The sequence below is a fragment of the Schistocerca americana genome, chromosome 1, assembly GCF_021461395.2.
Source record: "Schistocerca americana isolate TAMUIC-IGC-003095 chromosome 1, iqSchAmer2.1, whole genome shotgun sequence".
Lineage (NCBI taxonomy): Eukaryota > Metazoa > Arthropoda > Insecta > Orthoptera > Acrididae > Schistocerca > Schistocerca americana.
In genome coordinates, this window is record NC_060119.1 from 586255172 (window position 1) to 586271714 (window position 16543).

The following is a 16543-nucleotide window of genomic DNA, read 5'->3' on the forward strand; positions in this document are numbered from 1 at the left end:
AATGTTCTTACCAGCAGTGCAATCCAGCACCTTTTTTGAACAGCACGAGTTTCAAATATGTCGTCTTCCCCATAGTAAAATTGCAATTTCTTGAACACAAGGTACAGTATTTGTGGCAAGTTAATAAGTGGGTTCCAAAATACCTCTGATGCTAGCCCTTTCTCGTTCGAGGGCAGTGCTATTTCAGTCGAGCTATCTTGCCATATATCGAGCTCCCATTGCAAACTTCAACCTACATCTAAGTCATATTCTCCTACACTCCCTACAGAGAGTCCGTTAATTATGCAGGACGGTGTAGTTTAGGCTATGACTAAATCATATCCACTACATTTTCGTTCTTCCAAGAATACTTACCATGCGTGGTTAGCAGAACAAGACTACTACTTGGCGTAGGACGTAGGACATAGGGAAAACCAGCAGTTGTCTCATCTGGTGGAATGCTGCGCGCCAAATAAAAGACCAGGATTCAAGATAGAGTATAATTCACTTTAGTGGTTTGCCACAATAATGCCTCAGCCTAGCGTTCACAACCCTTGTCTGTGTTGCAGTTGTAAGCATAGTGTACCTACTCTGGCTCCATCGTGCTAATAATGCCCTATCGTTTCTCTTCCATTCTTTACCTTTTTTTCTGATGCTCTTACCTAGCGAATGCTATTTTGGTAATTATTCCATTTTATCAAAACATACATTTTCATAATGGATAGAAACCAGTAATCAAATGAAATATTCTTTTTTAAAATCTTGAGATCAAAGACCGATACGAATTGTAATATTTCAGACAGTATTGCTGTAAGCTTAGTCGAAATATGTAATTCTTCATCAAATACAGCCCTAGTGAGCAATGATTTCCATTAAAAATGCCGCTTACTGCAAGACACCGCCTAGCCCTATCAAAGGTTCTTACTAGGACTGTTGATATTTATAAAAAAATCATGGATCTGATATATCGATATTTAAAAATATATCATTTTCGGTCCAAGATATTTCGAAAGAAGGTATCAAATGGTTCAAATGGCTCTGAGCACTATGGGACTGAACATCTGAGGTCATCAGTCCCCTAGAACTTAGAACAACTTAAACCTAACTAACTTAAGGACATCACACACATCCATGCCCAAGGTAGGATTCGAACCTGCGACCGTAGCAGCAGCGTGGTTCCGGACTGACGCGCCTAGAAGAAGGTATCGACGTATCGATACACTGAGGGAAAGATGTCGACGTATCGGCCAAATAACATATCGGCTGGACATAGTAAATATACTGCCAGTTTTCGAGCTGTATATTTAAATATTGGTTTATTAGTAGATATTCTATACATCAAGAAGCTAGCAGCCTGCTTATGCCCCTTAGAGCAAGAACTGAAAGGAAAACTATGCACATTCATGCATGACGAAAGCCACTTTGTTAACAATGGTAACTGCAGATACGTGGCACAATAAAAGGTGTCCGATGGCTCCGTCGTTCTGTTTCGTCATACATCGGATTTGTCTCGAACACTTCATGTCAACTTCCCTGTTTTTTCACTCCTGCAGAATGTTCAAATGTGTGTGAAATCTTATGGGACTTAACTGCTACGGTCATCAGTCCCGAAGCTTACACACTATGTGACCTAAATTATCCTAAGCACAAACACACCCACCCATGCTCGAGGGAGGACTCTAACCTCCGCAGGGAGCAGACGCACAGTCCATGACTGCAGCGCCTGAGACCGCTCGGCTAAGCCCGCGCGGCTCATTCCTGCCAGCGACCTACAGTTGTAGTGTCAAAATTGCGTGACCATGTTAAACGTTGCAGTTTCTGTTGGTAGCGGCATGCGCCAATTACGTCAGTATTCCCCCTCACTCGTCTGCTGTTTTAGAAGAATGTCGATGGAAGGAATAACACACTACTTGCGTTAAAAATTGTTTTTCAAATCAAATTATGTGCTATTACTTCACATCGGGTATCTTGTAATTTCATTTACATCGCCGCCCCCACAGTGCCATCGGTTCAATTGGTTCAAATGGCTCTGAGCACTATGGGACTTAACTGCTGTGGTCATTAGTCCCCTAGAACTTAGAACTACTTAAACCTAACTAACCTAAAGACATCACACACATCCATGCCCGAGGCAGGATTCGAACCTGCGACCGTAGCGGTCTCGCGGTTCCAGACTTTAGCGCCTAGAACCGCACGACCACTCTGGCCGTGCCATCGGACTTTTTCTTTGTGCCATCTCCACTTGCTTCATGCCGCCAAAGGAAAGACTGGACGTGATGAAAGCTCAAAAAGGAAGTAAGACTCCTTGACAAAGTGAAAGTAAAATGACGTTCTACTGCAATTTCAAAAGAACATCTTCAAATATTTATCGAAAATTGTGAAAAAATATAATGTAAAATAAAACTATCGGTACTCAACATTTCTAATTCGACGTAAATTATCAATATATCGGTGAAAAAGATATTGCATGTATATGTAGATAGTTTTTGAAAAGTGTCGATATATTACCACCAGCCGTAGTTCTTACAGTTTGTGTGTGGCGGTGTTACGCACTACACTCTCATTCTGGAGGAGCTGAGATGAAAGCCCCGTCCACCCATCTAGAGCTGAGTTCTATACGCTCTACTTTAAGCCTCTGGCCATCCGATTTCCTGCCCCGTCATTGGCCAATCCAAGCTTGTGCTACGTTTTAAATGACCTCGTCAAGCTAAGGGGCAAAGAGCACGTGAAATCACTAGTAAGGAATATCAGTGGAAGACAGATTTGCTGGGATAATTCTGGGACCAAAAGAGTTCTGAAAAACAAAAGGCAAAATATTTTGTTACATAATTTGTCTAAAAAGAAGAAAATAGACTGAAGAAATATTTGACGCAGCTTTGATGTACGAAACCGGGTACAGCAACTGCAACGCTTATACGTTGGTGACCTAAGGAGCCCATTGATTGCAATTCCTTCAGACAAGTATCCTCCAGTACACTTTAAAATTCCAGGATTCTAACACTGAATTTTAAGTTCTCAATCGGCAGCTCATTTGCAGTACATGGTTTCGAGCATCACTCGAACGCTCGTCAAATGTTTCTCTTATCTATTTTATTTCTTACTTTAAGACAAATCATCTCTAAAAAGATAGACCGCACTTTTTTCAACTTTTTAATTTTTAAAGTTTGTTTAGAAAGCTTGAAATAAATATGCTTAAATATCGATCGATATATAATTATTATTGCGAGTATATAAATCATGAGAATGCATAGAAGTTTCAGTTTATGGGTGATTTGATATTTTTTACCTTCATTTACATAGCTAGCATCAGCTATTGGTGAAATAAATACAAGGGTGATTTGATAAGTTTGGTAAAAACTGAAAAAAAATGTCGATTCGTAAACAAGTCTCCTTACTACTCAACATAGTCCCCTTTGAAGCATATACAATTGATCCAGTGACCCTCCAGTTATTTCATCCTTGCCGAAAAATGGGTTCTGTTAGGCTCTGCAAAACACTAGTTGATTCTTTCACTTCCTCATTTGATGAAAATTTCTTCCCAGCCAACCAAAGTTTCAAGTTACGTTACAGGAAGAAGTCACTTGGGCTAAGCCTTGTGAATATGGTGGATGCGGAACCAATTCAAAGCCCAATTTATGCACTTTCGCCATTGTTATAGTTGACGTATGTGATGGTGCATTATGCTTGTGAAAAACCACTTTTTTGCCTACCAACCTTGGTCTTTTTTCAGCCAACGAAAGTTTGAAACGATCCAAAATTTACGCATAATATGGTACAGTTTTTCCATCACCTTACCAGCTGATAAATGGTTTTTACCTTTTTCGTTGCACTTTCACCAGCCTTTCTCAATTTTTTGACAGGCGTTTTGACTCTGGTTTGAAATAACGGGCCATATTTCATCAACAATCACAAATCGGTGCAGAAAAATCTTGCGGACTGTGATTAAATATCGCCAGATTTTGTGCTGAAATGTTTTGCCAGATCCGCTTTTAGTCGATTGTGAGCAATCGCGGCGCACATCCCACACAGCTTCTTCGTAGCTAATTCTACGTGCAGGTCATAATGCGTTCGCTAAGTTGAGATGGCTAGTCTCAGAAATCTCAGAATTGTTTTCGGCGGTCTTGCATTAACGTATGATGGATTTTGTCAATTTTTCCTTTATGGTGTCCTCAGTTCGACGTCTATACTTATCCGACCACGTTTAAATTCATTAATCCTAAAGTAAATGACTTTCAGTGATAGTGCAGAGTCCACGTGAACTTCATCGGGTTCTGTTTTGATCTGTGTGGCAGTGCAACCTTTCAAATGAAAATGTTTAATAACAGCACGAAACTCAGTTTTCTCCGTTTGAAATCGCAGCTGACATAGCGACCAGGTCAGACGGCTGACAACAATGAACTTTTCGCTGTACTTTGTTGAAATACTTTATGCGATACTTGGGGTAATCAAGCATTTTAGTTCTACTGGCAGTACTGTGTATATTTTACAGAGACCATGGAAATGATACAAAAGAGAAAAGGACGAGTAAAGAAACCTACGGTCATTTTCTTTTCGTTAAATACTCGCAGGTGTTAGAAAGGGAATAGCTATTAATGGTATGAAGTTTGTTTATAGACGTCGAGGACCAGAAACATGACGATGTAACACATGCTGTGCTCGTAATTATTCTTCCACCATGCCTTGCTGAAGTATCCTCTAATCTCAAAAATTTAATTTCCATACACGCCGTCTCAGCTGTTGCAGAAGTAATAAAGTATAATTTTTTAGGGAAACTTGTAGAAACGTATAGGGATTATAATACTTAAAATAATTTGTCGTAAATGTTGTAAATAGTAGATCTGTGAATATGAAGAGGTGAACACATGCTAGGGGCAGATGGCTAAAGGCTTTAACCCAGGTAAAAGGCTGATGGTTTAAAAAACATACACTGAGGTGACAAAAGCCATGGGAAGAGATATGCACATATCAATATGGTGGCAGTATCGCTACACAGGGTATAAAAGCGCAGTGCATAGGCGGAGCTGTCATTTCTACTCAGGAAATTCATGTAAAAAGATTTCCGAGGGTGATTATGGCCGCACGACGGTAATTAACAGTCTTTGAACGCAGGCTGGTAGTTGGAGCTTGACACATGGAACTCTTCAGTTCGGAAATCGTTAGGCAATTCAATATCCCGAGATCCACTGTGTTAAAGAGTGTGCCAAGAATAGCAGATTTCAGGCATTACCTCCCACTATCGACAACGCAGGTGCCGACGGCTTTCACTTAACGACCGAGAGCACCGGCGTCTGCGTAGAGTTGTCATAGCTGACAGACAAGCAACAATGCGTGAAATAACGGCAGAAATCAATTTGGGTTGCACGACGAACGTATCCGTTAGGAGAGTGTGGTGAAATTTGGAGAAGACCGACGCGAGTGTCTTTGCTAACTGCACTTAGCCTGCAGCGCCTCTCCTGGACTCGTGACCATATCGGCTGGATCGTAGACGAATGGAAAACTGTGGCCTGATCATATAACTTCCGACTTACGGTGGCGTTCGAGTGAAGCACAGATTTCACAAACCCAAGTTGTCAACAAGGCAGGGTGCAAGCTGGTGGAGGTTCCATAATGGAATGGGCTGTATTTACATGGAATGAACTGGGTCCTCTGGTCGAAATGAATCGATCATTGACTGGAAATGGTTATGCTCGGATACTTGGTGACCATTTTCCGCCATTTCCCAAACAACGTTGGCGTTCTTATGGATGACAGTTGTTCGTGATTGGTTTGAACAACATTCCGAATAATTTGAGCGAATGATTTGGCCACCCAGATCGTCCGACATGAATTCCATCGAACATTTATGGGACGCAATCGAGAGGTTACTTCGTGCACAACATCCTGCACAGGCTACAATTTCGTAATTATGGGCGGCTATAGAGGCAGTATCGCTCAGTATTTCTGTAGGGGACTTCCAGCGACTTGTCCAGAGTATTCCTTGTCTAGTTGCTGCACTACCCCGCACAAAGAAAAAGCTGTGACACGATATTAAGAGATATTCAATGACTTTTGTCAGCTCAGTGTATATACGCATAGTATCATAGTTGTCCATGACAGTTCAACATACGAAGTGTACTACTTTTACGACTGCAATAAGCACAAAGTCTGCAAGAGAGAAACCGCGCGTAACTATTGTAGTCGTCAGTTGTTGAACTAAATTTTGCTGTCTGTTAAGACACACCAGCTGTGACATTTGTCGATAAAAGAAAAAAAATGATAGTACAGTTAGAAGCATTTCATCACTTTTCAAATTTCCATACTGACCTTTCATAATTTACTGTCTTAAGATCGTGTCCTACCGTGAGCAGGATAACTGAACAAGTTAAGGACATCGTGATCGAAATGATCGCAACTTGTTGCGAAGCGAACGTAGCGTTGATGTATTCTAGTAAATCAAACATTCTGTGAGACCCGGACGAGTGCATTCTGATTACTTTATTGTACTGTGGAAACACGACAGGTGTCACCGTTCTTTTAGAAGACTACGAGGCTTCCTCAGAATTTAAAGCAGTCTGAATGCCAAAGATTCTTATTCTGTTTGAGAAGCGACAGTGTAGATGAAGAAACGAAAGATAACACGATTCGTCAAAAAAGAAATGGTGAAGAGGTTTCATCACACATACTGTCAGACTCGGGTAGATTATATAAAATCCGTGTTATAATACGCATGTTCGCACATCGCAATTGTGAACCGACGGCTGATGTAGATACAAGTATGGAGCACATTATAAGGACGCTTTTCTTTACACCTCATCCAACGTATCCAACATTCTATAATAATTGCATATAAATGTAAATAACTTCAAAAAATATTTTTTATGATCATGCACAAAAACAATATCTCTAGTTTCAAAGAAGATGGTTTTATGTGATTGTCCTGTAAGCAGCAATGTGCGTGTGGTTGGTGATGACGCTGTATTGTGTCATCGTTAAATGACTGTAGGACCATAGAAGAAGACTTATACAAATTACTATTTGGTGCGGTGAATGGGTATTGTGTCATCGTTAAATGACTGTAGGACCATGGAAGAAGACTTATACAAATTACTATTTGGTGCGGTGAATGACAACTTACTGTAATAGTAGAAAATAATTTACATAACCGGAGATATGTATTTTGACGATGACTTATGTTCTACTCAAGACTAACTATTTTTGATACTTGAAACACTCGATAATGCCCCAAGGCCGAAATCTAGATTGTGGAATAAAACCTGTTGCACAGTCAAAATGGCGGTTATATCTTTCAAAACGAAAAATGTAAGTTATTGCAGATGAGTAGGAAAAATGCAGATGAGTAGGAAAAACAGTCCTGTAATTTACGAATGAAGTATTAGTGTTGTGTTGCTTAACACAGTCACGCCTTTTAGTATCGAAACGTAACATTGCAAACCGACATAATATAGAACAAGCACGTAACGTCAGTAGCGCAGAAGACGAATGGTTGACTTCGTTTTATTGGCAGAGTTCTAGGAAAGTGTAGCAAAACACTACTGAGAAACTTCAGACAACAGTCAATTGCAGCTGACTGCAGAACGATTCTAGTGCCTCCAACGTACATTTCACGTAAGGATCGCAAGGACAAGAGACATTAGGGCCCGTACAGAGGCATATAGTCAAGTCTTTTCTCCCTTGCTCCATTTGCTAGTTGAAGAGGAAAGGGAATGACTATAGCTGTATTAAAACTATTTAATAGTTGACATATTTCGCATTGGAGCTGATTTCCTCCAATCAGAGCGCTCAATGTCACGCCTGAATCGCTCGTCTTTGCCAAATTGCGACAGCAATTTGTGTCAGTTCACTTTCAGTTCCTTGTCCGGCATTCTTTCTTGGTGTGTTTGGATCCCGAATCATGGGTCTGACACTTTTGTTTCGTATTTCATCATATGTAATAACCACAACAAAAACAAAACAACACTCACAACGATGCTAATGAAAAACGCAAGTTTCTTACACAACACTAACCATACATTGCTGGATGCTTAGACACAAGACGCTATTCAGCATCACATAAACAGTTATCATAATCACAGAGATACATTAGATAGGATTAAGCTTATCCATTACGGATGTTTTAGAACCCGTGACTGTTTATTCAATGTAAAAACATAGAACTGCAAACAGTCCCTTTTTTGAAATAGTTATTTATTATTGTATGAACCTGCTTTCGAAACTTTTTAGGCTCATCTTCAGATAGTTTTCCGGAAGCTACATAATTTTTCAAGCACAACGCTGGGTGCTGCCTCCGTGACAATGAGGTGGAACATGCTTTAATATATCGCCATGAGTGTCGACAGATAAACAATACTCATGGCGGTGCATTAAAGCATTTGCCATCTTGTTGCACAGCTAGTATCCAGCATTATACTTGCAATAGATATGTAACTTCCTTAAAAAACCATCTGAGGATGAGCCTGAAAAGTTCATGGAATAATGAGTGACTATTTCAACAACAAAAAAATGACTGGTTGCAGTTTTATGTATTTATAGTACATTAGATAACCTTCGCACTACATTCTGTGAAGGTGAATTTCTGAAGGCTGCAATTCAGCGTTGCGAATGGGTCTCCACATTCATAAATATAAGTAGTAAAGATAGTGCTATGGCATAGCACAATCATTAGCGTATAAATCTGACATGAAGGTCATCAGATCTCGTCAAATGTAGCGAATGTTTTTTATTTCTAAATTTAATCGAAAGAGTATAAGTGTTATTCTTACTCAGTTAAATCGCTTAAATTTATTCTTTCTGTTTCTAATTCTTAGTCGCGCCATTTTCATCACTGTTGTCTTTTTATTTGCTCTTATTTTTCTTCCTACCATACTTTTTTCGTTTGGAATATGTCTGTGTCGCCTTTAATCTGCAACAAAGTGCCAACGAAGATTGCTCATCAGTTGGTAGTAAGGCAGCTCGTGTAGCCAAGGTAAGGATATTTTCAGGTAATCAATGATCGGTTTGCTCTGATAGCTGAAATTTAATTTTTTTCTTTTTGAGTTTGCTTGTTGAGGTTAGCTTTAATCGTCGTGAACAAAGCTGTCGTTGTTTTAGTTCTACCGCAAATTGTTGATCGCAGTTTTTCTGGGATACACTGCACGTCACGAGGTTGTGGGTAGCTTAGGACATGAATTTAAATTCAGAGCTACAAGACGTGTCGACTGCCGCAGTTCAGTCATTGCCACTTAAAATCAGCTATCGCCAGAGTATCTCGCGTTTACGACGTGGCTCGTGGCGGGCACTTTTAACATTGTTCCGCGTTACACACTGACAGCGTTTGGGAATTGACCTGCCGTGTTTATGTGTCTTCTATAATGGAGCGGTAGCCGACAGCCGATGTGGCAATACTGCAGCGGCGAGTGACATGTCAACTGTCAAGTAATTTTAATCGGGCTATAGTAATGGGACAAGGTACCCTCCGCCATGCACTGCGTGGTGGCTTGCAGGGGATGTGTGTAGATGTAGAGGTAGACGTAGATGCAGATGAACTTGCTTTAAGTGCTGATAATCTTCAAGTCACCTATGATCTTGCAAAAATTTGCTAAAAAATGATCTCTGCGTCATTAGCGAGCCATCTCCGGGAGATATAAACGTCGTCCGTCGTTTATGCACACTGTTGGCCATCAACATTGCAATACCGGAAACGATAATTTTAAGTACTGTGCATACACAGAATATGAGGAACAATAAGTGATTAAATTTTCAGACGATTTGGGGATAGACAAAGTGTGAAAGTAAATTACAGGCCTGCCACCTTTGGGAGCAACAATGGCTGTAACCTATAAGATTTAGAACTGAAACAGCCCCAACCAAGCCGAGCATCTTGCCGATCTGACCTCGCGTTACCATGACATGCCAGAATTCATCAGTCTTTTTTTTCATTGGCTTTTGGGACGCGCCCATGCAGTCAGCTCAATACTCGAGTGTCAGTTATGACGGTACGAAAATACAGAAACGCAACACCCAGTCCCCGAGCGGAGAAAACAGGCTGGGAATCGAACTCGTGGCCTTCCTGGTAGCAATCCACCGAGCTGACAGCGCAGCCACCGACGTAGACAACAGCAATTTTAGTGGCTAGCGATTGGTGGCGTGCAAGACCAGATATTTTGAAAAGGGAAAGAGACCTGGAGAACTTACTGCCATGATATTAGTCGATCGCCTTCTGTGTCGAAGTAGGTCGGGACAGCACGGTCGGGTGATCGTGTTGGGAGGTAGGAGGCGAGGTACTGGCAGAAGTAAAGATGTAAGGACGGGGCGTCAGTCGTGCTTGGGTAGCTCAGTTGGTAGAGCACTTGCCCGCAAAAGGCAAAGGTCCCGAGTTCGAGTCTCGGTCCGGCACACGGTTTTAATCTGCCAGAAAGTTTCATATCAGCGCACACTCCGCTGCAGAGTGAAAACCTCATTAAGGAATTTGACGATGAAAAATTCACGAACTATTTTAGATTAAACCGTGATCAATTCCAAGAAGTGCATGGCCTCATCAAGAATGAAATTGACAGACAGGGATGCAACGCTACAAGGTCGATGGGAACCAAGAAGAAACTAGCTGTGTTTTTAAGGTAAGCTACGATGATTAACATATCTCTATATATAAAAATGATCTATTGATTTGTGTATAGCCACTAACCTCCGAAAACTCATGACCGATTGCTTCGAAATTTTGGCACAACGTTGCATTCTAATACAGGAAGTTTTTTTTAGGTACCTATTTCTTTAATATATTATATATAACCTATATACATGTAATTTTTCACGATTTTTCGTAACAATGTGTCCCCGTTATAAAATTTGTATAAATTCATATATTACAGCTATATATATATACGCGCATATTCTAGTAGAACGTTGTGTCAAAATTTACATGCGCGTAGTCCAGTGCAACGTTGTGTCCATATTTCAAAGCATTGGAACTAGGGTTACCATATATCTAAATGAGATATCCAAATGAGATAACCAAGGGTATTACAGTCTTTATGTGAATACAATGGCTTAATTTTTTTAATATATAAATATAAAAGCATATTTCTAGCTTCCTCGAACTTTCTGAAGTAACTATTCCCTGGATTAATTGTTTTCCCTGATTTGAGAACATGTGAGGTCTTTATATGATATAAAAGGCACTGTCCTGATTGACAGTGATTGACCTATAACGCCCAGTCGAAACCATTGACGATAGTGTAGGATGTAAACACATTTCCTATCCATATTTAGCAACTGCGGAAGTATAGCCGGGTCCGCTAGTAGCCTATACTTCTGTATGCAATATAATATTGCCATCACCAATGGCAGAGGGTAACAGTTTAGCGTTCATAGAAAACTCTTTATTGAATAAACATAATATTCAAATGGCCAAAATATTCTGTAATAACACACAAATACCGTCTGTACAGCAAATGTAAATAGCAAAATTGTTACTAACATTCAGTTTTCAGAGAAATCATTAATAAGTGTGAGCAAATCACGCCGATTTAAGGCCGTAGTTGAAGTGCTTTGTTGAAACTCACAATCATCTTCTGTAGTAAGCGATGGACTGTTGGAATGTAAAGAATGGGATGGAGTTGAACTAGAGTAGGATGGACTGGGGTATTGGTTACTGTACGGGGACAACTCGTGATATGATGGCCGCTGAACTGTGTTGGACTGTGGAGTTCTCACAGGAATGTTCAGCAGCGAGGCCTCCATTTCTGTAACCACACGGAAAATATCATTTCTGATGACATACTGATATGACAGAGGCATGCATCCGGTCATCTGGTACACTGACATGAAGAGGTGGTACAGAGGATCACTTTGAGCACTCGTTTGTGCCAACAGATTTCTTCTTTCTTCTGATCTCAATCTTCTTCGTTCTTCATGTTGTTCAATGCTTCGTTTGAGTATTCCAGCAATAGTGTCTTTCCTCTTTTTTCCCGTGATTGATGGTCGTCCCGAGCACTTCTGATTACCTGCTGCATGTTGAGTGATTCCTCACCCTCGTCGACTACATCAGTTGGACTATCAGTGACAATTTTGTGATGTGGTTTCGTTATCAGTGTATTCGTTCAGGTCCCCTTCTCGTGTTTTATTGGCCATATATGGTTGTAGAAATCCCATCTGCTTTTGAAATTTCCATTCTTTAACCGATTCAGCCGGTGCCCCACTTTTCATGGATTTTTGCTGTCTTCTGAGAGCCCCTCTCAGCGAATGTCTCAATTTCTCCCACAACGCTTTCGCTTCGACAGCTGCAACAACGGTGTCAAAAGAGAATTTCGCTATGTCAATTATTCACTTGATAGTTAAAAAAAATAAACAAATACAGCTACAAATCTATCACTCCTTTTTTAATTTTTTTTCTTTTATGTTCTAGGTATTTGACGACAGGAAACACATACAGAACTATTGCATACAGCTACAGAATGGGAGAACGAAGGGTCTCTAACACCGTATCAGATGCATCTCAAGCTGTATGGAAAGTAATGCAACCAATATCTATGACAGAACCCACAAAAGAACAATGGGAATCAATCGCAGCTGGTTTCCAACGAAGATGACAGTTTCCACACTGCGTAGGCGCCATTGATGGGAAACACGTAGTAATAAGAAAACCTAGTAAAACTGGATCCTCCTATTGCAATTATAAACGCACTTTCTCCATCGTGCTAGTGGCTACCGTAGACTACGAGTATAAATTCATTACTATTGATGTTGGGTCACAAAGGAGGTTTAGTGATGGAAGCATTTTCAATACAAGCGATTTGGCGAAAAGAACGATGAAACGCACTTTACAGCTTCCGTCACCTGCAGCACTATCTCCAATACAGGAGGCAATGCCTTTCGTATTTGTAGGCGATGAGGCATTCCCTTTGTGTGAGAATTTGATGCGACCTTGTCCAAAACGAAGCGTCACTGACAATTATGAAAACAAAGTGTTCAACTATAGACTGTCAAGAGCGCGCCAAACGGCAGTGTGCGGTTTTGGTATACTTGCTTCGCGTTTTCGAGTTTTTCGAGCACCATTTGAAATTAAAGTATATAGTGTTATCAGTGTTGTGAAGACAGCTTGTGTGGTGCACAACTATTTAATTACTTCTAAAGCTGAAATAAGTGGAGACGACACTATGGAGGATATGCCGGAGGATCAAATGCGACCATTAATACAAGCAAATGTATTACGAAGTTCACAGAAAGCTTTCAAATTCGACAGAACTTCACTACATACTTTAACACTACAGGAATGGTTCCTTGGCTAAGGGAAGGGGTTTAGAAAGGAAAGTACTGAGAAACTAAGAATATCCATACAGCTACGACATAATGTTTCAAATACATAAATTAATTCATAACATTTAAGTCATGCTTCTGTTTTGCGAAACAATACATTGGTACATGTTAATTGCAATAAAAGTCCTTATGTTGGGATCAATATTAATTAAAAATTTTAATTGATTTACCCGAAAAATGTTATTATAAACCATCCCGTACAGCCTGCAAATTAAACCACCTCACACTAACACCACCAGTTTCCAAACCTGACCCATGGACATCCCTTTCGTATCGCTAGGCCTGCTACAAGTGGGCCACGTAAACACACAGTACCTACCGCCCCAGTGTAACGACTGTACAGCATGTGCGCCGACTACGTGGATGTGCCAGTGCTGGAGCAACCACAGACATGCCGCACACACAAAATTTTTAGTTTGATAAAAATAAAATGAATATTTCTCACTTGCCTTTATAAAAAGTAGAGAACTATTATAACACTGAGATAGAAGTTAACATTTCTGACCTCTAAACAATGTCTCTTTTTTCCCAGAAGCGTTTGCGCATAGCATGGAATCCCTTCTTTTCGGCTTTCTTTCATTTCCTGATAAGTGATACGCTACAAGACGCCTGATTCCACTCGTCAACAGTTGTTTTTAAATGTGTCCTTGCAAATATTGAGCAATAATAAAGAATAATCCGAGATACAAAAAAGCCGATTGCTATTTTTTTTAAACATGACAGCGGTGTCGTTTAAGATTTCAGTGCAATTGTTTTCACCTAATCTGGATTGTTATCGTTCAGTTTGTTGAGACAATGGTTTGAAGGATACCGGAGCTTTTATTGTTGACTGACGTGGTTGTAAGCCGTTATGTTGGAGAGAGTTTTATTAAATTTTGTTTTTTACATGTTTAACAAAGTTTGGTAAGAGTGGCTGGCTACAGGTTCTCAGGCCGAAGAAGGCCCGAGGAGGACCATATGACATGAGTCAGAAGGGGCAGAGTAGCTGGTGAGAAAAGCCCTTGCTGTCGCCAGGGCTACTGTATATATAGCGAGAAGTGGGCAAATTTCATTATCAATTAACAGAAACTATTTAGTCATCAGGGCTATCCAACAACAAATCAATTTAAACAGCGCTCATAGAACTTTGTGTCATTCTCTTAATATATGAGAAATCTACTCTGACGACAGTTTCGATTCTATATGGATATCAAAGACGTGGTTAAATCCATCTATTCCATTTTCACTGGTAGATATGGAGGGCTACACGCTGGTAAGGAATGATATTGTAAGGAACCTAGGCATCTTTTTTGATAAACATTTAACCAGGACAGAGCACATCACGAAAATTTGCCACAGAGTTTTAACAATGTCAATGTAGAATGTTAACAACAAATTACAATGCAACTTACCATTTCGTATGTCCGTTTCCTTGGCCACTTTCTCCCACTTCTCAGCTTTCAGCTTCGTTTTCAAGTAATCTTCATGGCTTGTATCACACAGAACTTTGCGAACACGTACGGTTTCAATCAGCTTTTCCCCCATTTCGAACTACCAACAGCCAGAACCACCGTGAGCCTCGCAGTAAACTGCGTACAGGAGACTACGGCCCGCAGGATCACCAAGCGCAGGAACTGCGTCACGTCACGCTGCGCAGGACCATACAGTTGTGTGGTTCGCAAAAACTCACCGTGAGTCACCCTGCGTCACCTCACGGACCTGTGTCTCATCTTGCGGGCAGCCTATATGAGACGGCGGGCAGCAGACGGCACACAAAAGCAACGGCAGCAGTGAGAATTCCAACGATGTGTCAAAAGACTAGCAGGCATGTTACAAGACAGACGTAATGGTTCAGTGCAGGCTCTGGTGCGCCTGAATCACAAAGTGGGCAATTTGATAGTTTGTCAGATGTACTAAAATTAATACATAATCATTTGATTAATACATAATAATTTGATAATAATTTGAGTTCCTTGATAATTGTGGTCTTGAGTTTTAACTTATAGGCCCAGAATAGCATGATACCCTTTCAAATTAGTTAAAAGTAAAATAATGGGCTCAGCACGTAGCAAGTTATTATTCAGAGATCTAACCGTAACTTGGTCAGATGTGCATGCCGTATTAGTGGGAAACTATGCTAGCAATAGCAATCAAATGCTAGCACCTGGACAAAATTGTGAAATGGTGCAACATATGGAAAATAAGGATAAATCCAGAGATATCCGTAGCAGTTATGTTCACAAGAAAGCTGACATCCCCAAATTGACTGATTTCTCTAGCCTAACCTTCGCGAAGCAGATAGATCCAGGAGCAGAGGTGGCACTCCTTTTGTCCAACTATACCCCGTTCCTAGACGGTGGAGGACTTAGCATGGACACGACATTAACATTATACAGGTCGGTTATCCTCCCAAGTATTTTTAACGAATCAGAAGTTCGGTCTATGGCAGCAGGCCGACATCTACAGAAACTTCAGAGACTCCAAAACAGAATTCTACGCGTCATCGCCGGTGCAGACCGTTCACGCCAAACACACACATTAAGGACCTCTTATAAGAACCATCAATGTACATTTACATTAAAAGAAAATCAGAAAAACTCTATGAGAAGACTCCTACATCGACACATCATCTAATTCACCACCTAGGAACACAATACCCCAGTGCTTAAGACAAGAGACCGATCTCAATACTAACCAGACAATTTAAGGCGTAACAGCTACAGACAAAACAGTCGTACATACTTTTGTATCCCGCCTGGAAGCCGGCGCGCCAGTCTGCTCCTGAAAACTGAAGGGTAGGCCGAATGTAAGGTGCTAGTAGGAGCAGGTGAGGTAGAACACTTGGTACTGCAATTTAAAGTGGTTTTACTTAACTTTGGGTGATATGAGCACTTAGATCCGAAGCTGTACATCAAGTTAAAAAGTTACATGTAATGGCTAGCCCCCTATGAAGTAGAAGCTAAGTTGATTGGTCGTCGGCTCGGAATCAAATGCGCTGAATCTGGAGCGACGCTCGTAGAGCTGCACAGCGCCTCCTAGAGGGCGCTGTCGTCTGTGTCGGTGTCGTAGTGCCAACGTACGAACTTGCACCTACGCCGTGGCATCGTAGCTATCGATACCATACAAACAAACATCACTTATATAAACGACAAAAGCTGTATTTCAAAATATCATTCAGCCATACTAGAAGTCAGACGGGCAGAGCCCTGTGGTGGTTCAGTGAAATATAAATATAGACATGCAAAGTGGAAGGGAGTTCCATACTGACAGCAGTCAAGGGGGGTCAGGCCCAGGG

General features: G+C 40.8%; 1 protein-coding gene and 1 non-coding gene across 2 annotated transcripts in view; one reads left to right on the forward strand and one right to left on the reverse strand.

The window, feature by feature from the left end:
- LOC124549826 (odorant receptor coreceptor-like) overlaps positions 1-14739 on the reverse strand; it is a 136419-nt gene extending 121680 nt beyond the window's left edge. Inside the window, exon 1 of the transcript XR_006967716.1 lies at positions 14661-14739. The gene's annotated coding sequence lies outside the window, so the exon portion shown is untranslated. The remainder of the gene's footprint in view (positions 1-14660) is intronic.
- Positions 10277-10351, forward strand: Trnal-caa. The gene has a single exon. It is a non-coding gene; the product is annotated as a tRNA-Leu (tRNA).
- Positions 14740-16543: the final 1804 nt, after the last annotated feature.